The 26186-nt window shown below is 45.2% G+C and overlaps 1 long non-coding RNA gene across 1 annotated transcript in view; it reads left to right on the forward strand.

The window, feature by feature from the left end:
- LOC141171850 (uncharacterized) overlaps positions 1-26186 on the forward strand; it is an 83575-nt gene that overhangs the window by 34754 nt on the left and 22635 nt on the right. Inside the window, exon 2 of the long non-coding RNA XR_012252384.1 lies at positions 5916-5987. This is a non-coding gene — a long non-coding RNA (uncharacterized lncRNA). The remainder of the gene's footprint in view (positions 1-5915; positions 5988-26186) is intronic.

The following is a 26186-nucleotide window of genomic DNA, read 5'->3' on the forward strand; positions in this document are numbered from 1 at the left end:
ATACCATGATAAGGATAAGGGGGATCATACATACTAGTATAAGGATGAGGGGGATCATACATACCAGTATAAGGATGAGGGGCCATGCATACCAGGATAAGGATGAGGGGGCCATGCATACCAGGATAGGGATGAGGGGTGTCATGCATACCATCATAGGGATGAGGGGTGCCATGCATACTAGGATAGGAATGAGGGTGCCATGCATACTAGGATAGGCATGAGGGGTACCATGCATACCAGGATAGGGATGAGGGGTGCCATGCATACCAGGATAGGAATGAGGGGTGCCATGCATACCAGGATAGCGATGAGGGGTACCATGCCTACCAGGATAGGGATGAGGGGTGCCATGCATACCAGGATAGGGATGAGGGGTACCATGCATACCAGGATAGGGATTGCTGTACCATGCATACCAGGATAGGGATGAGGGGTGCCATGCATACCAGGATAAGGATGAGGGGTGTCATGCATACCAGGATGAAGGGGTGCCATGCATATCAGGATGGAGGAGTACCATGCATATCAGGATGGATGGGTGCCATGCATACCAGGATGGGGATGGGGGCCACGTACAATAGGAAGGGGGGCATATATACCAGGATGGGGGATATTATCAGAATTGGGGGACATTACCCCTATACCATTGTCAGCTGTAGACCCCTCCCCCCCCCCCCTTAACAGTGCATCGTGACCACATTTTTTGCTTATATTTTTTTTCGATTTTCCTCCTCTAAAACCTAGGTGCATCTTATGGTCCGGTGCATCTTATGGTCCGAAAAATACGGTACATAAATGCTGTTTAATAATTTGTTCAAAAAATCTTTCCTGGTATAGAAGTAATGGCCTGTAATTTCTGGGCTCATTGGTATTTCCTTTTTTGAAGATAGGGACAACATTTGCTCTTCTCCAATCTTCTGGGACTTCTCCTGTTCTCCAGGATTCTTCAAAGATTCTGGCGAGTGGTTCTGCAGTTTCCTCTGCTATCTCTTTCAGTGCCCTGGGATATAATTCATCTGGACTAGGAGATTTAAATTCATGTAAATTAGCTAAGTGTTCCCTCACCATCTCTGTTTATAGACAGTGTGGATTCTTTTATTCCTTTGATAGCACAGTGAAGATCAGTTGAAGTAACATTCGCTTTCTTAGAGAACACGGATGCAAAATAGGATTTTAAAAGTTCAGCTTCTCAACATTTTTGACCACTTCACCCTTTTCATTCTGTAAAAATCCTATAGCATCTTTGACTTTTCTTTTTGCTTTTTAAATACCTCCAAAATCCTTTTTTATTGCTTTTGGTCTCACTTGCAAGTTTCACTTCATTACTGGTTTTAGCTCTTCTGTCGCTTGCCCTGCATTCCCTGCAGACAGCATTATATTCTTCTATAGATATGCCCTCTCTCTCCATTTGATATATATTTCTATTTTTCCTTTTTCGGCAAATTATTTTATTTATTTTATTGAGATTTTACAACATTTTTAATATTGGGAGGGATACAAGACAAGAGAGGAGGTTAATGGGGGGTGGTAAAACAGGGATAAAGATAGGAGGAAATAGGTGGGGAATAAACCAAAGAAACAGTACAAATAAGTCACTAAGAAGTAATACTTGCATAATGAGAAAGTAAACAATGCTTTTGAGTACTATAATCATTACATGAATATTGCTAAAGTATTTCTATAGAAAAAAAACATAGATGGTTTAATCTAAGAACTGTAAAGTTTCCAACCTTACTGTTTATCATAAAATAACGGCAATAACTTTGAAGGAAACTCTTTGTTCCAGACATAGGCGGATTATAATGAGGGCAATCCGGGCTACCGCCCGGGGCCCCGAGCCTGCAGGGGGCCCGCGGCTCCGGGCGGGGTGTCTAATGCCGGATTGCCCTCATTATATGTGCGGGCCGCCGCGGCACATACCGGTAGCAGTGGCGGAAGGGGGGCCCCGGACCGCTCCCCCAGCAGCGGCCGCTGCTACTTCTTCATCGGCCGGGCCAGCACTGCAGCAGTTAACTTCCCTGTGCTGGCCCGGCCGCGTCACTGCTAGGAGACACGGCCCTGTGCGCGGCCGTGTCTCCTAGCTCTGACGTCACGCAGTGCGCGCCCGGCCTGCACTGCTGCAACGGAGAAGTCAGAGCAGGCAGGAGGAATGGAGCCGGGGGATGGTGTGTGTGTGCGCGCATGTGTGTGGGCAGATGTGTGTGTGTGTGTGTGTGTGTGTGTGTGTGTGTGGGGGCAGATGTGTGTGTGTGCATGTGTATGTGTGTGTGTGGGCAGGTGTGTGTGTGTGGGCAGGTGTGTGTGTGGGCAGGTGTGTGTGTGGGCAGGTGTGTGTGTGTGTGGGCAGATATGTGTGTGTGTGATGTCTGTGTGTGTGGGCAGATGTGTGTGTGATGTCTGTCTGTTTGTGTGTGTGTGTGTGTGTGTGTGTGGGCAGATGTCATTGTGTGATGTCTGTTTGTATGTATTTTTGTGTTTCAAATGTGTTTATGCGTGTGTGGGCAGATGTCATTGTGTGATGTCTGTTTGTATGTATTTTTGTGTTTCAAATGTGTTTATGCGTGTCTGTATATGTTTGTGTGTGTGCGTGACTGCATGCGGCCTCCTGCTGAGTATAGTTGGTGCCGTGCGGCCTCCTGCTGTCTCTGGGGGGGGGGCGCCGTGCGGCCTCCCGCTGTGTATAGATGGCACCGTGCGGCCCCCCGCTGTATATTGATGGCACCGTGCGGCCCCCCACTGTGTATAGATGGCTACGTGCGCCCCCCGCTGTGTATAGATGGCTACATGCGGCCCCCCGCTGAGTATAGATGGCGCCGTGCGGCTTCCTGCTGTCTCTGGGGGGGCGCCGTGCGGCCTCCCGCTGTGTATAGATGGCTACGTGCGGCCTCCCGCTGAGTATAGATGGTGCTGTGCGGCCTCCTGCTGTCTCTGGGGGGGGCGCCGTGCGGCATCTATACTCAGCAGGAGGCCGCACGTAGCCATCTATACACGTATACTCAGCAGGAGACCGCACATAGCCATCTATACGGTGCCATCTATACACAGCGGGAGGCCGCACGTAGCCATCTATACACAGCGGGAGGCCGCACGTAGCCATCTATGCACAGCGGTAGGCCGCACGTAGCCATCTATACACAGCGGGAGGCCGCACGTAGCCATCTATACACAGCGGGAGGCCGCACGTAGCCATCTACACACAGTGGGAGGCCGCACGTAGCCATCTATACACAGCGGGAGGCCGCAAGGCGCCATCTATACACAGCAGGAGGCCGCTAAAGTATTTCTATAGAAAAAAAACCATAGATAGTTTAATCTAAGAACTGTAAAGTTTCCGACCTTACTGTTTATCATAAAATGACGGCAATGACTTTGAAGGAAACTCTTTGTTCCAGACATAGGCGGATTATAATGAGGGCAATCCGGGCTACCGCCCGGGGCCCCGAGCCTGCAGGGGGCCCGCGGCTCCGGGCGGGGTGTCTAATGCCGGATTGCCCTCATTATATGTGCGGGCCGCCGCGGCACATACCGGTAGCTTTGGCGGGAGGGGGGCCCCGGACCGCTCCCCCAGCAGCGGCCGCCGCTACTTCTTCATCGGCCGGGCCAGCACTGCAGCAGTTAACTTCCCTGTGCTGGCCCGGCCGCGTCACTGCTAGGAGACACGGCCCTGTGCGCGGCCGTGTCTCCTAGCTCTGACGTCACGCAGTGCGCGTCCGGCCTGCACTGCTGCAACGGAGAAGTCAGAGCAGGCAGGAGGAATGGAGCCGGGGGATGGTGAGTGTGTATGTGTGTGTGTGTGCGCGCATGTGTGTGTGTGTGGGCAGATGTGTGTGTGTGTGTGTGTGGGCAGATGTGTGTGTGTGCATGTGTATGTGTGTGTGTGGGCAGGTGTGTGTGTGTGTGGGCAGATGTGTGTGTGTGTGTGGGCAGGTGTGTGTGTGTGGGCAGGTGTGTGTGTGTGTGGGCAGATGTGTGTGTGTGTGATGTCTGTGTGTATGGGCAGATGTGTGTGTGATGTCTGTCTGTTTGTGTGTGTGTGTGTATCCTCAGCAGGAGGCCGCACGTAGCCATCTATACGGTGCCATCTATACACAGCGGGAGGCCGCACATAGCCATCTATACACAGTGGGAGGCCACACGTAGCCATCTATGCACAGCGGGAGGCCGCACGTAGCCATCTATACACAGCGGGAGGCCGCACGTAGCCATCTATACACAGCGGGAGGCCGCACGTAGCCATCTATACACAGCGGGAGGCCGCAAGGCGCCATCTATACACAGCGGGAGGCCGCACGGCGCCATCTATACACAGCGGGAGGCCGCATGGCGCCATCTATACACAGCAGGAGTCTCTGGGGGGGCGCCGTGCGGCCTCCCGCTGTGTATAGATGGCTACGTGCGGCCTCCCGCTGAGTATAGATGGCGCTGTGCGGCCTCCTGCTGTCTCTGGGGGGGGCGCCGTGTGGCATCTATACTCAGCAGGAGACCGCACGTAGCCATCTATACACGTATACTCAGCAGGAGGCCTCACGTAGCCATCTATACGTTGCCATCTATACACAGCGGGAGGCCGCACGTAGCCATCTATACACAGCGGGAGGCCGCACGTAGCCATCTATACACAGCGGGAGGCCGCACATAGCCATCTATACACAGCGGGAGGCCGCACGGCGCCATCTATACACAGCGGGAGGCCGCAAGGCGCCATCTATACACAGCGGGAGGCCGCACGGCGCCATCTATATACAGCGGGAGGCCGCATGTAGCCATCTATAAACAGCGGGAGGCCGCAAGGCGCCATCTATACACAGCGGGTGGCCGCACGTAGCCATCTACACACAGCGGGAGGCCGCACGTAGCCATCTATACACAGCGGGAGGCCCCAAGGCGCCATCTATACACAGCAGGAGGCCGCTAAAGTATTTCTATAGAAAAAAAAACATAGATAGTTTAATCTAAGAACTGTAAAGTTTCCGACCTTACTGTTTATCATAAAATAACGGCAATGACTTTGAAGGAAACTTTTTGTTCCAGACATAGGCGGATTATAATGAGGGCAATCCGGGCTACCGCCCGGGGCCCCGAGCCTGCAGGGGGCCCGCGGCTCCGGGCGGGGTGTCTAATGCCGGATTGCCCTCATTATATGTGCGGGCCGCCGTGGCACATACCGGTAGCTTTGGCGGGAGGGGGGCCCCGGACCGCTCCCCCAGCAGCGGCCGCCGCTACTTCTTCATCGGCCGGGCCAGCACTGCAGCAGTTAACTTCCCTGTGCTGGCCCGGCCGCGTCACTGCTAGGAGACACGGCCCTGTGCGCGGCCGTGTCTCCTAGCTCTGACATCACGCAGTGCGCGCCCGGCCTGCACTGCTGCAACGGAGAAGTCAGAGCAGGCAGGAGGAATGGAGCCGGGGGATGGTGAGTGTGTATGTGTGTGTGTGTGTGTGTGTGCGCGCATGTGTGTGTGTGTGGGCAGATGTGTGTGTGTATGTGTGTGGGCAGATGTGTGTGTGTGTGTGATGTCTGTGTGTATGGGCAGATGTGTGTGTGATGTCTGTCTGTTTGTGTGTGTGTGTGTATCCTCAGCAGGAGGCCGCACGTAGCCATCTATACGGTGCCATCTATACACAGCGGGAGGCCGCACATAGCCATCTATACACAGTGGGAGGCCGCACGTAGCCATCTATGCACAGCGGGAGGCCGCACGTAGCCATCTATACACAGCGGGAGGCCGCACATAGCCATCTATACACAGCGGGAGGCCGCACGTAGCCATCTATACACAGCGGGAGGCCGCAAGGCGCCATCTATACACAGCGGGAGTCTCAGTGCTTTGCAAGAGCAGTCAATAAATTCTGCTTGACTAATTCTGAGCACCATAAAGTCTGGTTCGCTTCTAACCTGCTGTCTTCATTTTCAGCTTGCTGAATTCTAACTCATTTACTGTCATTCGAGACGATGCCTTTGCTGGTCTCTTTCACCTTGAATACCTGTAAGTGCTCCACTTAATGTCATATTTTTGATTCTGTTCTTCTTCATCTTTTGGCATGTGCAATTGTATGAGGAAGTATTCATATGAATTTATGACCTACTTAAACCTTGGAGGACCTTAAATTTTATTCAATCAAATTTTTTTCCAGTTTAAAACTATGGGACATATATGTGCCTTGGTCCTCAAAGGGTTTTTAAAGGGGCTGCAAACATAAATACAAAAAAAATAATTCCATTAGTGCTTTTTATGTTCATTTAATTTTTATTTGAAGTCCATTTTTTTATATACCTTGAAATTAAGCCCTACCCCATGGAATGAAGCCCTACCTACATGACATCTGAGAGCTACATGGATCCCGCTTGTGAGGTGCCTGTCCGTCACTACTATTCAGTTTTAGGGTCCACTCACTAAGCCATATATTCTCTCATGCAAGAGAATAGGGCCAATTATGCTAATGACACTCGGCTCAAACTCTGTCAGAGCTTCAACTGAGTGTGATCCGATTCTCTCGCAGCACAGATATGGAGAAGATGGAGAATTTAATTTCTCTATCTTCTCCATAGTCTCTGTGAGTGTTCATCGGACTGCACTTGGATGACATCCGAGTGCAGTCCAATGTTTTACGTGCACCCATACACTTGTATGGGTGCACATGGTCCGAATATCGAATGAGATTATTTTCTCATGCCAATAATCGCAGATCTGCACTGTCCCATAGTATAACATAGGGCCGAGTCCTATCCGATAAAACATCACATAGCATTCGGCCGTGTTATACGACAGTGTGAGCGAGCCCTTAGAGTCAAGGAATATTTACATGCAGATGATGACATTACTCTCCAAGTGTATATTTTTTAGGCGAGTTCATAGTAAATGCTTTGCCTTTTTGACTTGTGATCAACTAAAGAACAAGAAAGATTTAGGACCTCCCCTATAGAGAAACGGAAAATAGTTTGGAGGACTTGCATGTCCTTTTTTATTTATTATGAGAAAATCATAAAAGATCCCGTTTTTTCACCATGCTGTGACTTTCTTCTGAGGGAGAGGGAGAGAGCTGCCCTATTCAGAATCTGTAATAAGACCTGCTGACAAAAGTGTTGAAGATACAGTCTAATGTGAATTAACAATGAAAAAAAGTTAATTTCACAAATGGCTTGTATTTTTTTTAATACAAACTTTTTTGTGTTTACAGCTCCTTTAAAGGGAATCTGTCATCAGGTTTTTGCCACCTAATCTGAGAGCAGCATAATGTAGGGTTAGAGGCACTGATTCCAGTAATGTGTCACTTACTGGGCTGCTTAGTGTTGTTTTGATAAAATCATTGATTTGTCAGAAGGTAATTATCACTAGATGACTAGTAAGTTCTGTAGGACCCCACCCCCATCACTGATCAGTAGATTTCTGTGTACACTGAGCATGGGCAGAAAGCTGCCAATCAGTGGTGTGGGCGGGGCTATCCAGAGCGCAGCATTCAGAGAGCTGCTAGATCTGCAGCAGATGAAACGGTGATTTTCTCAAAATGACAACAAGCAGCTGAAAAAGTGACACATCGCTGGAATCAGGGTATCTGCCCCTATATTGTGCTGCTCTCAGATGAGGCTGCACAACTAATATTGTGCCAAATTAATTTCCCGTGAACTATCACATGATCTATCACAGGGGATCATGTGACATGTCATGTGATAAATCAGGTGGGGGGGGGCCCGCGCCTTCTAAACTGCCCGGGGCCCTTGCTACTCTTAATCCACCCCTGGTTCCAGAGATCCCATCTATTGCAGTATTGTTGCAGAGTATTATTTCTTACCACATATGCTCGTTCAAATGAGTTATGAGTTGTAACTTTAGCAATTATTTCTTCAATAGATTGGATATTGGAAGATTTCCAGTTAGATGCTAGTTGGTTCTTTGTTACTAAAAAGAGATGTAGAATAATAGATCTGAATTTAGGTGGAAAATTCTCTATATCTAATGATAGTAATACAAGATGAGGTTCCATTGGTTTATCCATGTCTGTTATTTTTTTTTTTAAAGTGTAAAAACTTCAAAGTTTTTTCATTTTGGGGCAGTCCCAAAATATATGATGTATATTTGCTATCATCCCACATTCTCTCCAACACAGATTTGAGTAATTTGCAAATGCTAAATGTAGTCTAGAAGGTGTGTAATACCATGTGGTTATAAGTTTGAAGAATGACTCCTGCAAAGAGGCATTAATGGTTGAAGAATATGTAAGATCGATAGATTTTTGCCATTTTTCATCAGAAAATTGAGCATTTAATTCCCTTTCATATTTTTGGGCATAAGCAGGGTTTGAGAAAAAAGAGTCTAGATTTATTATTGAATAAATTTCTCTGGTTTTCCATAGGTTAGCTTGTATTGGGTTTTGTGTAAGTAATAGTATGTCTTTTGGAAGCACCAATGGAAATTTAATGTGTTTCCTCATGTATTTCCTTAATTCGAGAAATACACTACCGTTCAAAAGTTTGGGGTCATTTAGAAATTTAATTATTTTTGAAAGAAAAGCACATTTTTTTTCAATGAAGCTAACATTAAATGAATCAGAAATACCCTCTATACATTGTTAATGTGGTAAATGACTATTCTAGCTGCAAACGTCTTGTTTTTATTGCAATATCTACATAGGTGTATAGAGGCCCATTTCCAACAACCACCACTCCAGTGTTTTAATGGTGCATTGTGTTTGCTAACTGTGTAAGAAGCTAATGGATGTTTAGAAAACCCTTGCACAAGTATGTTAGCCCAGCTGAAAATGGTTTGGCTGATTTGAGAAGCTATAACATTGACCTTCCTTTGAGCTAGTTGAGAATCTGGAGCGTTACATTTGTTTGTTCTATGAAACTCTCAAAATGGCCAGAAAAAGAGAACTTTCATGTGAATCTCGACAGTCTATTCTTGTTCTTAGAAATGAAGGCTATTGCAGCCATGCGAGAAATTCCCAAGAAACTGAAGCTTTCCTACAACGGTGCGTACTACTCCCTTCAGAGGAGAGCACAAACAGGCTCTAACCAGAGTAGAAAGAGAAGTGGGAGCCGTGCTGCACAACTGAGCAACAAGACAAGGACATTAGAGTCTCTAGTGTGAGAAATCGACGCCTCACAGCTCCTCAACTGGCAGCTTCATTACACAGTACACGCAAAACGCCAGTGTCAACGTCTACAGTGAAGAGGCGACTCCGGGATGCTGGCCTTCAGGGCAAAGAAAAAGCCATATCTGAGACTGGCTAATAAAAGGAAAAGATTAATATGGGCAAAAGAACACAGACATTGGACAGAGGAAGATTGGAAAAAAGTTTTATGGACAGACGAATCAAAGTATGAGTTGTTTGGATCACACAGAATGTAACATACCTGGCGGCGTCCTTGCATAGTGGTCCATCTCCCACTGTGCAAGAGCGCGCACTTGATTTCCAGTCCAGACTGCCACTCTGGTTTCTTTCCATACTGTCTGCTTTGCTCTGCTCTGGCTGCTTAGGGCGACGCTCGCTGAACTTCCTGTTTCTTGTAGCTGCTGCTGACACACCCCTAATGCGTCCTCAGCCTATTGCTGTCTGTCACCTGGTATTTAAACCAGCTCCTCCTTGGAATCCATGCCTGAGCATCTTGCTCTGTCAGTTGGCTTCTAGTCACTGATGTGCCAGGTCCTGTCTATGTTTCCTGCCTTGCGGTATCAGTTCCCGTGTCTAAACTGTGTCCTGTCTGTGTACTCTAGCCAGCTGTCTTTCTGCCTTTCCTGGAGGCTGTATTTTAGCCTGTTCCTTCTGCCCTCTAGGGGCCGCATACCTAGATCTGTTGTCTGTGTCTTTTCCCAGTGTCTGTTCCTGCCCTAACTATCTTCCAGCCTGTTTCCCGTTTCTCTCTACGCCCATATCTTCCCTTTTTCTGCAGAGTCTGAATTCGTACCTAACTCCTGCTCGTTGTCACTGTACTTCCGTTTGTGAGTTTGTGGTCCACTCGCTACTTCACTGCAAGTACCCTGTGGGTATCTGGTTCTGCCTTTCCCTTCCTGTCTGTTCTGTGTGAACAGAGCCCTGTCCCCTCTGCCCTGCCTTGCTCGCCGCTCCGGCGGTTTCTGCCTGCTCTGCCTTGTTCACCGCTCCGGCAGCCTCGCTCTGCTCTGCCCCTTTGCTCACTGCTCCGGCAGCCTCGCTCTGCTCTGCCCCTTTGCTCACTGCTCCGGCAGCCTCGCTCTGCTCTGCCCCTTTGCTCACTGCTCCGGCAGCCTCGCTCTGCTCTGCCCCTTTGCTCACTGCTCCGGCAGTCTTGCTCTGCTCTGCCCCTTTGCTCACTGCTCAGGCAGTCTCCCTCTGCTCTGCCCCTTTGCTCACTGCTCCGGCAGTCTCGCTCTGCTCGGACCCTTTGCTCACTGCTCCGGCAGTCTCGTCCTGCTCTACTCTCGCTCACCGCTCCTGGCGGTCTCGTCTTGCTCTGCTCTTGCTCGCCGCTCCGGGCGGCCTCACTCTGCTGTGTTTGTCCACCGCATATGCGGTTCTGTTCCTGAGTCCCAGTCTGTACTGGGTCCTATCCACTCTGTGCTCCAACCTGTCGTACCTGCCAGTACCTCCCTGTTTGCATACCAGTCGTGCTTGCCAGCATCCACCCGTCTGCATACCTGCCGTATCTGCCTGTACCCACCAGTCTGTGTGCCAGCCTAACCTGCCTGTTCCTGTATTCCCCGGTGTGGGTCAACAGCCGTGTCCGGAGTCTGACCTGGAGTAGCACCTGGTCCCTCTGCTCAGTTCCTCCTTGGTGCACTGGCGTCGTATGCCGTCGTGCGACCTTGGTCGGATCGGGTGGATACTTAGTTACGCCCCTCCAGGCATTCACTCTCCGGTACGGTCCAGTGGAATCACTACATATACACGCACACGCCAGTCAGTCCGGGCGTGTGCATTACACAGAAGAACATTTGTGAGACGCAGAACAACCGAAAAGATGCTGGAAGAGTGCCTGACGCCATCTGTCAAGCATGGTGGAGGTAATGTGATGGTCTGGGGTTACTTTGGTGCTGGTAAAGTGGGAGTTTTGTACAAGGTAAATGGGATTTTGAATATGGAAGGCTATCACTCCATTTTGCAGCGCCATGCCATACCCTGTGGACAGCGCTTGATTGGAGCACATTTCATTCTACAACATAACAATGACCCAAAGCACACCTCCAAATTATACATGAACTATAGGGAAGAAGCAGGCAGCTGGTATTCTATCTGTAATGGAGTGGCCAGCGCAGTCACCAGATCTCAACCCCATTAAGCTGTTGTGGGAGCAGCTTGACCGTATGGTGCAAAAAGTGCCCATCAAGACAATACAACTTGTGGAGGGGCTTCAGGAAGCATGGGGGAAATTTCTCAAGATTACCTCAGCAAATTAACAGCTAGAAAAAGGTCTGCAATGCTGGAATTGCTGCAAAGGAGCATTCTGTGACCAAAGCAAATTCTGAAGGAGAAGAATTATTCTTTCCAATAAAAATCATTATTTCTAACCTTGTCAATGTCTGGACGATATTTTCTAATCATTTTCAAACTCATTTGATAAATAAAAGTATGAGTTTTCATGGAAAACACAAAATTGTCTGGGTGACCCCAAACTTTTGAACGGTAGTGTATGTAAAATTCCTCTTCTGGTAATTTGAAGTTCCATTTTAGTGCTTGGAAATTTATGAAAGAATTTGGCTTATTTTCTTTCATTAAGCGTGAAAGGTTGTTTATTCCCAATTTCTCCCATTTTTTATAAGAGAAACTGGGGATAAAAATTTGAAGAATAGAGAGATTTGTAAATTTTTAAGAGGTATCTCGGTAAGAGATGCTTTAGATTTGTTGAGAAGACTTCTCCATGTTGTGTATACACCTATAAAGATATCACTAGAGAAGTGAGATCAGTCCCCAATATAATAATAAGCCGAAAAAACAGTGAGTTCCTGAGTCCATATCACCACATTGGTGATCTATAATTATTATGTTCCATTAGGAATGGACAGGAATTCTTAAACAAACTGTGGGGTCAGTTTTATGAAAAATAGTAATTTTTATTAGGCACGATATAAATATACAACATAGAAATAAATCATATAGAAGTTTAAGATGAGAAAAAGAAGAGGACTGAAATGACATTATATATAGAAAAAGTCCATTACAGTAAAAATATTACAGAGACACACTAGATCCCTTGCATATAATTGCTAGTAATTAATTTGGTAAATCGCCACAAAGGGTTTGCACACATTCCGTTATTATTTTTCTATGTCCCAATAAGAGCTCAAGAGCAATATATAATATAGGAATAGTCTTATATCATAAAGAAGATGTCAGGGGTCCATATGCTAGTCTCAAATATCTATAACAGTAAAAGAGTTTCAGAGGCATATTGAATCCCATATATATAGGTAGGACTTCCTAGTACTCATATAGAGCTGTGGGGCATCTGGTAGTTGATCTTGTAGATCGCCACAAGAAAATAGTATACAGCCTGATTCTGTCTCTCAGTGTCATAAATCAGACTCAGAGACAGTAAAGACAATACGTGGTGTAACAAATACCTTGTGTCATGGTGTGCGGTTGTTAGAGGTATGCTAGGGGTCCGTGCGCTAGCCTCGACGCGCGTTTCACCTTCCGGCTTCGTCAGGAGGCGTGGTTTAAAGATTAAAAGCAGGTGCTATATAAGGGAATAGAGAAACTCGTCAGCGAATCGGCGCGCAACTCGTCATGTTGCTCCGCCCCGTGGCGCGGCCAGCCGGCGTCCGCAAAGAATGACGGGGAGGAGGACAAACGTCATCCCCCCCGTCGCCCCAGCAACCCGTCCGGCCAGCGACGCCACACGGCACGAGCAGCGCATGTGCGAGGCGCGTCTGCGCCAAATGAAAGGAGAAGTGTACCAAAAGTGAGTATATTTAAGTGTATATATGCCTGCACCACTATCTATATTGATTACCGTGAAATATATATCGAACTCTCATCTATCCAGGCAAAATCCTTCCGCACCTATAATATTGTGTGGAGGGAAAGAATGGCGTTGTCTAGATATAACATACAATATTTTCCCTTGTTGTGGCAAATAAATAGTGAATACATGATTTTACATCACAAATAACCATGCCAAAATAACATAGTTTCCAAATAGAATGACCATTTAGACAGACATGTAATCCCGCATATATATATATAAAGAAGTCTATGCACATATATAGAGTGCACGTGCTAGCACAGTGTGTATGAGGATGATCATAGCAATAATCAAGAGTTTTTTATATATATCTCACAACTATCTATGAGTGCAGTCGTCCGATGATGTATATACATCCACCAACGCAGGGATTACATGAAAATATAATCTTATATGTGGATCCACGTAAATACGTAGATCCTACATAGACACTCCATGCACGTATCAACGTCATATGATGAAAGTGTCATTATTATTGTATGTATAAATTAATTATTTGATCATACACGTATATTAGTGTGCACATGGGGGGTGCGTGCATATATCAAGAGATGTAAATCCTGGTGTCAAAATAGCCATTCTTTGAATAAAATAAAATGTTGAGCGGAAATAAATGTCATGACTAGACATAATATACATAGAAAACCACTATATAAATAAATATAGTAAAGATAGAAGACATGATATATATGTCAAATAAAGAAATTATCAAAATTGAATCATCAAAAAATAAGACGATAGTAGATCTTCTTGAATATATATATGAAGATAGATCATTGGGGAATTCATAATCAGAAGAATAGAGGCAGGCAGTTAAACTTGTGTTCTTCAAATGGCTACAGGATGGAAGGTCACGGCGAGGAAGACTTCCAAGACTAAGAAAAATCAGCAAACAAAAAATCAAACATAGATCTAAAAAACACATACCAAGCACCTGCAATTAAAATAAAGAAAAAGCAGTCAAGGACATTAAAGAAAAGGCTTGAAACTGATAGCTTCATTAAGGCCATTGGGGGCTAGCGTATCCAATGTAACCATCCATTTTGTCTCTTTTTGTAAAAGTTTTTGTTTAGTGTTTCCACCTCTAATCCCCATATAGACACGATCAATGCCGCATGCCGCAAAACCCTTAGGGCTGCAGTTATGGCGTTCAAAGAAGTGCCTAGGGATTGTTTTAAGTGACTGAGGTTCAGTACAGTTGATTGCATTTTTAATATCTCGAATGTGTTCCTGTATTCTTATTTTTAGTGCTCTAGTGGTCATACCTATATATATAAGCCCGCAAGGGCATTTAATATAATAGACCACTGCTTCCGTCTCGCATGTAATATGATGAACAATTTTAAAGACTTTATTGTTTTTAGAGTTGGAAAAAGATTTGGTCCTCAGGATGTACTTGCATGCCGAACAAGTTCTGCATGCAAGGCATCCCCAAGAAGGACCTGGACTAGCAAACAGAAATTTACTTTTGGGTGGTACGTAATGACTCTTGCAAAGGATATCTCCCAATGTACGTGATTTTCTCCAGGTGACAGATGGGTATTTTGGGAGTTCATATTGCAGACTTCTGTCTGTCCGCAATACTGGCCAATGTTTGGATAGAATCCTTTGTATATCTTTCCAGTTTGTGTTAAAAGTAGTAATAAATCTTGGTGGAACATGCATTGTAGATGGTCTTTTTCTGTCTTGTCCCATAAGAAGGACCTGTCTGTTAGTTTCCTTTGCACGATTAAAACCTCTGCAAATGTCTCGATATTTGTAGCCCCTGTGTAGAAATCTATATGACAGATCCCTTGCCTGCTTATAAAAACATGAATCATCTGAACAAATTCGACGGGCTCTAAGATATTGGCCCACTGGAATAGATTTCTTCAAATTGGGTGGATGTGATGATTCAAAATGCAAGAGTGCATTGGTTGATGTTATTTTTCTAAAAATATCAGTGCTTATGGTACCATCCGGTGACTTGATGATAGGTAGATCAAGGAAGTCAATTTGAACTTGACTATATTTCCAAGTAAGCCTGATATTAATATCATTATTATTAAGTTGATTAAGGAATATGTCAAGCTGCGACGCGGAGCCCTGCCACACAAACAGTATGTCGTCGATATACCGTGACCATGAGACCACATTCTGATGACCAGGTGTGCTAAGGACCGTGTCCCTCTCCCACAGCCCCAGGAAAAGGTTGGCATATGAGGGCGCGCAAGATGCCCCCATCGCCGTTCCCTGGAGCTGAAGGAAGGGGCGGTCCTTGAACACAAAGAAGTTATGTGTCAGAACGAATTGTAATAAAGAAACAATAAAGGTGATCAGATCTGAGTCCAGATTAGTCATGCTTAGATAAAATCTTGCGGCCTCAGTCCCATGGTCATGGCATATCGACGTATAAAGGGACTCCACGTCGCAGGTGACAAGCCACATATCCTCGTCTAAGACGATCCCTTCGAGTCTCTTCAATACATCGGTAGTATCCCTCACAAATGATGGAAGGGTTTCCACACATTTTTGTAGATAAAAATCAACAAATTGGCAGGCAGGTTCACAAAGACCCCCTATGCCAGATACTATGGGTCTCCCCGGTGGGCACAGGGGGTCTTTGTGAACTTTGGGGAGCAAATAGAAGGTAGGTACGATGGGATATTCAGGTAAGAGTGCCTTTCCCATTTTTGGGGGAATGATGGATGAGGCAACACCCTCAAAAAGTAAATCAGAAAGTTGTTGTTTAAATTTAGACAGGGGGATTGTGTCCAATTTTTTATACCAGTCTCTTCTATTTAATTGTTTGAAAGCCTCCATCTCATACATATCCACTGGCCATAGGACCACATTGCCACCCTTGTCCGCTCTCTTAATCACAATATCCTTCATACTTTCCAATTCTCGTATAGCTGTCTTAAGTGGTCGTGAGAGATTGTCATGGGTAATTCTAGAATCTAGCTTTGAAAAGTCTTCCCTGACCAATTTGACAAAGATCTCCACAGGTGGACAAGCGGACAAGGGTGGAAATGCCCGAGACCGTGGATATAGAGATGTGGGCATAAGGGGATTGTCAGGTGGTGCATTTTCAGCTGCCAATGATTCCAGGTCATGAAGGGCCTGAAATTCGGTATCCGTTGTAAAGGATGTCAGATCAGGACAAAAATATTTTTTAAAAATGAGCTTCCGAGCGAATAGCTCTAAATCTTTAACAAGGGTGAAATAGTCGGAACCCACCACCGGTGCAAAAGAAAGGCCCTTTTTAAGGACCTCAATCTGTGTATCTGATAAGTGATGCTTAGATAAATTGATTACCTTTAAGGTTTCTTTGTTTTCTTGTCTCTGAAGTAATATGGGTGATTCCTGCCTTTTATATTTTGGGGTCTGGGAAATCTTGTCTGGTTTGTGGTGGTTCCATCTTCGACTGTGGTTAGTCGTTTGTCTAAAAAACGTTCTCCACATTCTTCTTCCGAAGTAGTAGAGGTGTTAGAGATAGATGAAATTCTTTGTCTAATTGTGTGGCGTTTTTGATGCCAGCGATATATATTTTTGGACTGATAATCACCAAAGTCTCTCTGGTATTTTTTGGTTTTATTACCTTGTATTTCTAGTTCCCACTTGGATAAATCAACTTCCAGGGACTGATCAAATATTTTATATTCATCCGTTGTCAAAGCTACCTGAATTTTACCACGTACGTCTTCAATTTCTGTTTCCAAAAGGTCTAATGACCTCTTATCTGCCCCTATCAACAGCTCCAATAATGTACGGGAACATTTAGTTAAAGTCTCTTCCCATTTATTGGTAAATGTAGAATCTTCCACATCCAACGTGGGGAACAATTGGATGCGCAGTCCCCTAGGTATTATGTCCTTATGAAGGTAATTTTCAAGGGCGGCCTTGTTCCACCACGTTTTTATCCTCTTTTTTAATAAATCTTTAATTTTCAGTTTCAAGTCTTTTATACCGTGTGTCTCATTAACTGTAGCCGTCGTTTTCTCACCAAACACTGTCCCGAGTTGGTTAACCCAAGCTTTATCACGTTTCTTATAATCCATGTAGCCTGTAGGCGGATCTATAAATATAAGTATGATCACAACATATACACCTATAAAGATATCACTAGAGAAGTGAGATCAGTCCCCAATATAATAATAAGCCGAAAAAACAGTGAGTTCCTGAGTCCATATCACCACATTGGTGATCTGTAATTATTATGTTCCATTAGGAATGGACAGGAATTCTTAAACAAACTGTGGGGTCAGTTTTATGAAAAATAGTAATTTTGTGTAATAGTAATGTTGTGATTGTGGATTCTATCAGGGGATGTGATGGAAGACTATTTAAGGTTGAGTAGATAGGCTAGTATTCGTGCCGACACTGCTACCTCATTAGTGGAGGATTCGATTTCAAGCCAAGGAAGTTTTTTGGTTTGTAAAAACAATGTCTACTTTGCATAGCCAAATTGGCTATATGGTATGCAGTAAGGTTGGCTAGGCCTATTCCACCCCTTTTTCTGTGCTTAGTTAAGATTTGTTTTGAAATTCTGTCTGGTTTATGATTCCAGATGAGTCCCATTAATTCCTTTTGTAGTCTGTTTAACCAGCTATCTGGAAAAAGAAGGGGGATAGTTCTAAAAATATACTGTCATTTTGGATGTAAGTACATCTTGTATAGAATTATCTTACCCAACCATGAGGATTCATTCTTTTCAATATTCATTATATTATCTTGTATTTCTTTGTATATGTTAGTTAAATTAGCCTCTATTATATTGAATCTTGGGTTAGTTATTTTAATTTCTAAATATTTTATAGAATTATTTCCCCAGGAGTAGGGAAATTCTGTTTTAATAGCTTTAATTAACTCTACATCTAAATTAAAACTCAAAATTTTAGATTTTTTAGGGTTAATTTTATAGTAGGACACCTGTGAAAAGATATTTGTTATCTTGGTTAGTTCTCTTAAGGAGCTTAAAGGGTCATCTAAGGAGCTTAAAGTGTCATCGGCGAAAAGGTTACTTTTATATTGTCTGTTATTGGTCGAGATTCCCTTCATTAAATAATTAGATCTAACAAATTCTGCTAGGGGTTCCATTGTTAGGGAAGATAATCAATGTGATAGTGGGCATCCCTGCCTAGTGCCATTAGATATTTCAAAGTACTTTGAAAGACAGTTGTTCACCAAAATGTTATCTGAAGGAAAGGTATAAAGGGCTTGAATATCTATTTTCCTTTTTAACATGTGTTTAAGTTCTGTGCTCATCAACCCTGGTCTCTTTCAATGCTTCCAGTCAATCTTTCTTTTCGGGATTGTTACCGATTGTGCAGTGAGAATTTAATTTAGCAAAATCTCCCATCCTTGGACATTTCTGTCCTTTAAAACATCCAGCAATTGGGCAATTTCCTACCCTCTTTCTGAGTCCATTAAAATCTGCCTTTCTGAAGTCCAACCTTAGGGTATGTCCACATGTTCAGGATTTGATTTTCTGCATCTCTTGGCAGCAAAAACGCTGCAGAAAAATTGCGCGTATTGCCGCGATTTTGATGCTTTTATGCTTTTTTTTTTTATGTGTTTTTGCACAGCAATGAATGCTTTTTTGGATCTAAATAAAGATGTTTTAAAAAAATAACCCGGGACATCGCTTTAATCCTTGGATTGCCGTCGGACCTGGGGTGAGTATTTTGGTTAATTTAAATGATTAAAGAATGTGTCTGTTGTATTTTAAATAAAGTGTTTTACTCTGTGTGTGTTTATTTAACTCCTTACTTACAGGTTTGTTTAGTAATAAGGGTGTTTGGTCAACACCTCTTTATCACTAAACAAAGGGCTTGGTGTCAGCGAAACCTAATCCCATAAACCCTAATCACATTAGCATTAATTCCCTTTCATGTCATTTCTGGGGCAGCTGGGAGCTGCTATTTTTAGCCTAGGAAAGGCCCATTAGGCCAACATGTTCCCTGGCTATTAATAACAGCTCACAGCTGTTTGGTTAGCCGCTACGTCCCCAGCATATTTTCACTGCGTCCAAAATGCTGTGCTCTAATGTCACACTTGTTTTGTCAATACAATGCAGATCCACCGCATGTAATGACATTTCAATCGGTAAAAATCTGCAGTGGAGACGCTGAAATTGATATGCTGCTGGTGAGTTTGGGTATGTGCCCATGATCAGGAAATGCTGTGGGTTTGAAGATGCGTGTTTATGCAGCGTCAAACCTGCAGCGGCCAGATGTTACAGCATAGTGGATGGATTTCTAGAAATCCCATGTCCACTATGCGTGCACCTAAGGTTGTGTATCACCCGCGGACACTGACATGCAGCGTGTCTTTCAGGACCACAGCATGTCAAACTTACTTGCAGAGTCACTAGTCTCCACAACAGAAATTTGACCACTAGAATATATTGAATGCGGTAAATCCACATGATTCAGTGAACACATGTCAAGTTACCTGCTTTCAATAGAACGCAGCAAAAATATGCTGTGTCCAAAGCGCTGCTGCGTCCGGATTGTGGGCACATATCCTAAAATAAAAAAAATGTCATGGGTTCCCGCGTCATTTACATTACCAGTAGAGGGAAAATCAGCAACTGGGAGTTTATATTAGTAGCCGGGGAAGGGACCATTAGCCAAAAATGTTCCCTGGCTATTAATAACAGCCCACAGCTGTTTGCTTAGCCTTTACTGGCTAGATTACAGGGGGACCCCAGAAAAAAAATTGACATAGGGTTCCCCTCTAAAATCTAACCAACAAAAGCTAGGCAGACAGCTGTGAGCTGATATTAATAGCCAGGGAAGGGGCCATGGATACTAGCCCCCTCCAAGGCTAATAATATCAGCTCTCAGCGGCCCCAGAACTGCTGCATCCATAAGATATGTCAAATCTAGCGCTTAGCCTCCGCTCTTCCCAGTTGCCCTGGTGTGGTGGCAAGTGGGGTAATGCGGTTGGGGTTCATGTCAGCCTTGTATTGGCAGCTGACATGAAGCCCAGGTTAGTAATGGAGGGTGTCTATAAGACGACCCCCATTACTAACCCCGTAGTAAGGTTTTTGATGGCTTTTAAATACACTGCCAGAATAAAGTCTTTTATTTTAAATAAAATTCCACATGGTTTTAATCTTTTATTTAAAGATAAAAAAAATGTATACTCACCTAACGCACAATCCCCGAAGCCCTCGTCTCCTGTAAGAAACCAAAAATAAAAAACAACCATATCCCTCACCTGTATGCCGTGATGACATAATCCACAGAGTCCCACGATGATCCGAGTCACTTCTACAGCAGCCACATCAGCAATCACTGGTCTGACTGTTGTAGAAGACAGCACTGTATGCACTGACAGGAGTGTAATCACTCCTGTCAGTGTATAGCACTGTGCTGCAGGAGTGAAGTCACCTGAGTTCAATCAGCTGATGATCAGCTGAGAGCTCTGGTGACCTCACTTACTGCATCAGAATTTTCTCACGCAGCCTCGATGCCGTAAGTGAGGTCTCCGGAGCTCTCAGCTGATCTTCAGCTGATGAACTCAAGTGACCTCACTCGTGGCAGCTCTGTGCTATACACTGCTGGGAGCGATCGTACTCCCATCAGTGTATTTCCAGATGATCGGATCGCCATGGGACACTCGGGGTACGGTGTCAGTTGAATATAAGGTGTTTTTTATTTTAATATTGATTTATTTTATTCTTTTTTTTTACGCTGCGCACAGATGCTGACTGAGGAGACTACTTCTTCCTCAGCCGCTACTGCTATCGGCAGCGGGAGCGGCCGTCAGATGATGGAAGGTTTAGTATCCCCTGGGCAATTATTTGTGCATTTTTGCAGCATTTTTGACTCATTGATTTGAATTGAGTCAGTTAAATGTGCAGCAAATCCGCAAATATTTTTATATCTGCGTTTTTGCTGTGGATTTGACTGACTCAGTTCAAGTCTATAACTGAAAAACGCTGCAGAAACGCTGCAGAAACGCACAAAGAATTGACAGGCTGTAGATTTAAATGCAATGACAATCCTGACAGGAAAGTTCCTGATCATGTGCACAGCACTTCATGATTGTCATTGCATTAGCTGGCACACGGATTACCTAGCATTTTTTGGTGCATTTCTGCACACAAAAAAGCGCCGCAAAAATGCACAGTGTGCACATAGCCAGTCTGAGTCCTCGCAGGTCTTCCTCCTCTTGTAATCCAAAATTCGAGGATAGCATCATTGCTGCCTCCTTAATTCCCAGCCACCTTTATTTCCTTAACCATTTCCTTCCTGATGGTAAGAATTAGGTCCAAGATTGCAGCTACTCTTGTTCTCTCTTCTATCTTTTGAATGATAAAGTTGTCAGCGAGAGAAGATAAGAACTTTGCCTGAGAGAGATTCCCAACAAATATCTGGATAGTTAAAATCTTCCATGATTACTATGTCATACTTTTTTTGAGAACAAACACATCTGATGTAAAAACAGTTCATCCATATCTTCAGTCTGTCCAGGTGGGCTATAGTAAACACCTACAATAGTATCCTTTCTGTTATTCTCTCCTTGTATTAAGGTTACACAATCAGTTTCCACAGAGCTACCATTCTCTGAAGCTTGGATCTCTGTGGAGATATACGCTTTCCTAACATACAATGCGACACCTCCTCCCCTCTTGTTAAGCCCGTTTCTAATAAATAAGTTGTAGTCTTCAAGGTTTGTATTCCAGTCATGTGTATCATCCCACCAAGTTTCAGTGATGCCTATGACATCTTATCTCTTTTGTGTTAGCAATTCCAATTCTCCTTGTTTTTTTTTCCCATGCTCTGTGCATTTGCATAGATACATTTTAGTTTGTGGTTGGTTTCTCTTCCTCTTCTATTGTCATTCCGAATTTGTTGTCTTTGTTCTTTATTTCCACTTCTAATAAGCAAGGTTCTCAAAAAGAATTCATTAGCTGCATACTTTTTCCTGGTCGTTTATTTCCCTTCCAATATTGCTCTAGTTTAAAGCTCTTCTAATGAGTGTAGCAAGGCATCTACCAAATATATGTTTCCCTGTTTTCATAAGATTTAACCCATCTCTAGCAAGAAGACCATCAGCCAGGTAATTCACTCCTTGGTCAAGAAACCCAAAACATTGCTGATGGCATCATCGACGTAGCCAGTTGTTCACCTGTAGAACCCTGTTCAATCTCCTTGTTCCATGTCCATCCACTGAGAGGATGGATCAGAAGATGACCTGCGCTCCCAGTTCCTTCACTTTCCGGCCTAGGTCTTTAAAGACTCTGCATGTAATTTCCAGATCCCTTTTTGCTGTGTCATTTGTTCCTACGTGTATTAGTAGGCATGGGTAGCTGTTTGTAGCACTGTAAAGTCTTGATACCCTATCAGACACATCTTTGATTTGAGCACCTTGAAGACAGCACACTTCTCGTGAGGTGATGTTCGGTCGGCAGATAGCGGCTTCTGTTACTCTCAGCTGGAAATCTCCCACGACCACCACTCTCCTTTTCTTCTTCACCACAGCTCTTTTTCTCCCTTCAAGAGACTTCTGATTGCCTACTGGAGTGTTCTTTGTGGACAAAGCACTTTTTTGATGTACATCTTCGTAGTTGTCCTGCACGAGAGCCTGATAGCGCTTCTTCAGCAGTATGGGTGCTGACTGCCTCCTCATCCTCCTGCTTCTTTGGGTCACATGCTTCCATTTCTCCTCTTCTGCAGGTACATTCAAAGATGCTTCTCTTCTCACATTCTGAATAGTTATTTCTACTCTGTCATTAGCTTCTGCAGGAAAGCCGGAAAGTTCTTCTCTTGCAACATTTTGAAGAAATTCTTCTGTTCTGTCAAGAAAATCCTAATTTTCTTTGATGAGCTTCAGTGTAGCTGTTCTCTCCTGAAGACTTTGCATCTTTTCCTTTAATAGAGTCACAAATGTTACGCACGTGTTAAGGAACCACTATGCCACGGTCAAGGGAGAGCCTTGAGGGGCTTAACTAAGCAAACACCTGGTTCTTTACTAGAGCCCCTGATGATGTGGTTAGACTTCAGCCCAGTTGGATGCTAGGTGCTATTCCAGGACAGACTCCAGAGCCGCAGCAGCTGATCCCCAAAGGGGCAGGGAAGCGGGACTGGCCAGGAACACAGGAGGACGTGCGGCTGGTAGACAGAACTGGTTGTCAGGACTTCTGTTGCCCTTCTACAGTTTGACCACTAGTGGCCGCCGCTATTGTTCACTGTAATAATTGTGCTACAATTTCACTCCTTACCACTGGAGGCTGCTGTTGTGTTCTACAATTGCCCTTTACTAATATGGTGGATTCTGAATCTATGGAATCCATCTTGTTTCCTGTTTGAGCCTAATTAAAGCCACATGAATCTCCCACTCAATGCTTGAGTATTATGTCTAGCTATTTTAGCCTAGCTTAAGTGTTACGGGTTTGTCAGGTGTGACTGACAATCGTTCTGGATCCGGCTGTAGAAGGTCACTGCGCTTGGCATTGTAGACACCTTCTTGATCCTCTCATCTCTGTAATGTAGTGATATCATTCTTCCTTTTGAACCCAGCAGTGACCTCCACTTTCTGCTACTGATTGACACACCATTGCTTGGTAGTTAAAAATCCTCAATTTCTCCAGAGACTCGCCGGTCATAGTTCTATGTACCTCTGTGCAGGCTTGGAGCACTAGGAGTCTGCTAATTTCTTCTTTGGTGCCCTTGGAAGACAGTTGGCATTATCTCTCTTATGTCTGCTCAAGCTAAGTGTATCCCCTTTGTTTGTTTACCTTGTTGTCTTTAATTTGGAGTGGCGCCTGACTAGTGCTCAGTGTTTTTAGCTTGTCAGTGTACATTAATAAACTTTGTTATTTTTTGATATTATTGGTTCCACTTTGTTTAGTTGTGCATATCCGTATTGCATTGTCCCTTTTTCCTTCTTTGTTGACTAGTGCTCACCCTGTCCCCTCCCTATCTAGGACCTAGCTCTAGGGACATTCAGGGATTAGGTTCCTGCTCGGCGATAGGTGTGGAACCAATATAGGGACGATAGGGTAGGCAGGGTGATATTAGATCTGCCTATGGGTCTCCATTTCCCCTTTCCCTAGTTGTTGGGCTCCCTCCCCCCCTTCCCATTGTTGTACACTTGTGCCTTCCCTCATCTTGTGTGACATTCAGTCTCCAGCTCCTGAACTGTCTTCCCCAGACTGTTCTTACTACCTATGGATTTTTTCCCACAACTCCTTGCTATCTCCAAGAATTTCTACCACCGCTTCTTGTTCCTGCTTGTGCTCCTTCGGCCACTGGTTTCCAGCAGTGCTACGCCGCTTTCGTAACACTGGTACAGGTTCAGGGATAGACATGATTTGTTCAGAAACACAGAACGGCCTCAGGTACAGGATCACAGGTGCCGGTTCAGACTGGACAGGTAAGGGTAGCGGTATGGGTGCGTATAAGACTGCTCAGGCTCAGGACTTGGTAGAGGCATGAAGGGCTCAGGAACAGGATACAGCAGGGCAGACAGGAACCGGCTCAGACAGGGCAGACAGGATCGGGTGAAGGCAGGATGAACAGGGTCGGGTTCAGACACGACAGGCAGGACGGACAGGGTCAGGTTCAGACAGGACAGGCAGAATGGACAGGTTCAGACAGGGCAGGCAGGACAGACAGGGTCAGGTTCAGACAAAGCAGGCAGGATGGACTGGTTCAGGCTCAGGGAACACAGGTACAGGGACTTTACAAATTGGTAGCAGAAAAAAGACTGAATACTGAAGTTGCTAAGGCACCTCCCAATATGGGAGGGTGCCTTAAATATGAGATGTCTCCTAGCTATTGGCCGCTGACGTTTTCCAAAGCACACACTGGCCCTTTAAGAGGCAGTGAGCGTGTGCACATGCCCTAAGCACACTCCCAGGAGACCTGCGTTCTGTGCGCACGTTCTAAGAGGTGACCCAATGCCGAGGGAGCGTGGTAAGTGAAGTGAACATGTGGCGCCCAGCTGCGCTTGGTACCACAGATCCTAGAAGAGTGCATTGATGGAATCCTCCACAAGAGGCCCCCATAAACATTCACACATCTCCACCTTCCACCTCAGACCAGCAGAGGGAGCCCGTTAGGGATATAAATAGGGAAGGTGAAGCTAGGCAGTTCAGTCTAGCCAGAACAGAGTTCCTGCTCACAGCCAGAGAGGGACAGAGTTCTCAGTTCGGTTCCTGCAGAAGTTTGTCTGCAGAGGTAGGCCAAGCTAGACTCAAGTAGCTCAAGTAAGTGAGTAGCCTAGTGAGGGCCCGAGCGTGGCCGAAGGCGAGTGGAAGAGAGTAGCAGTGGGGGCAGAGGAGCTTACCCAGCTCACCACGAAACATATACCGGACACCGGGTCCGAGCTTACCGGGATCTCTACGACCCAGTAAGGCATAGCTGGAATCCCTGGAGAACTACAGGTCCCAGGTTCACCAGAGAGCTGATACGTAACAGAGCCAGGAGACACATAGGCCCCGTAAGCTGGGAGCGTGCACTCCAAGACAAGGCCCTACCACAACATCAGCCGGTGCAGGACAGAGATAAAGTTAGGCCTAGCTTCAGGCAGGTCAGAAACTTACTACGCAGAGGAAAGAAACAGGAGGCCCTACACCCGCTCTTTGGGGAGGATCCTGATATGAACCCTTCACCCTACAGTGCTCTGGGATGTGCCTGAATTTCCATCAGTAAAAGGTACTGAACTAACTACCGTGTCCGTCCCCGTTCTTGCTCTGACCCGGCTGGGTCTCGCCTGTCCAGCATCCCCCTCTCCGTACGCTGCCCTGAGGCCTAGCTCCACCTGTATGGAGCTATACCATCGAGCTGCCTTATCACCGGCCTCAGTGGACTGCTGCAGCGCTGGTGATTCTCACCAGAAACCACAGGTGGCGTCACGAACGTTCATAGAGTTAACCAATAATCCCCTTTTAAAAGCTAACCCCAGGGTACGGGCCCGGGAGCCAACCACCGCGACATCCCCAAGGCCAGGCAAAGGCCCGGGTACCGAGTCGTCCCCATCCCCCTGGGCTAGTCAAACACGCTGGCATCCCTGCAGGGAAAGGGAAGGGAGTTCATGCAGGGGTGCTGTTCTAACAACCAGATTGCATTTCTGGCACATAATATTTGTCTTTTCCTCTGTATTCTGTAGATCATCCTGTTTGGGTTGTTTTGCCATAGGAACCGAAGTTGCTGGATATGCCCAATTCACCACTTAATATGGAAAATCCAGCAAAGATCTGGTCTTCACAGATAATTTAACCCCTTTACGATATTTGACATACCTA

Source organism: Phyllobates terribilis, unplaced genomic scaffold, assembly GCF_046119375.1.
Source record: "Phyllobates terribilis strain yellow unplaced genomic scaffold, ASM4611937v1 Scaffold_12__6_contigs__length_324123572, whole genome shotgun sequence".
In the NCBI taxonomy this organism is placed as follows: Eukaryota; Metazoa; Chordata; class Amphibia; order Anura; family Dendrobatidae; genus Phyllobates; species Phyllobates terribilis.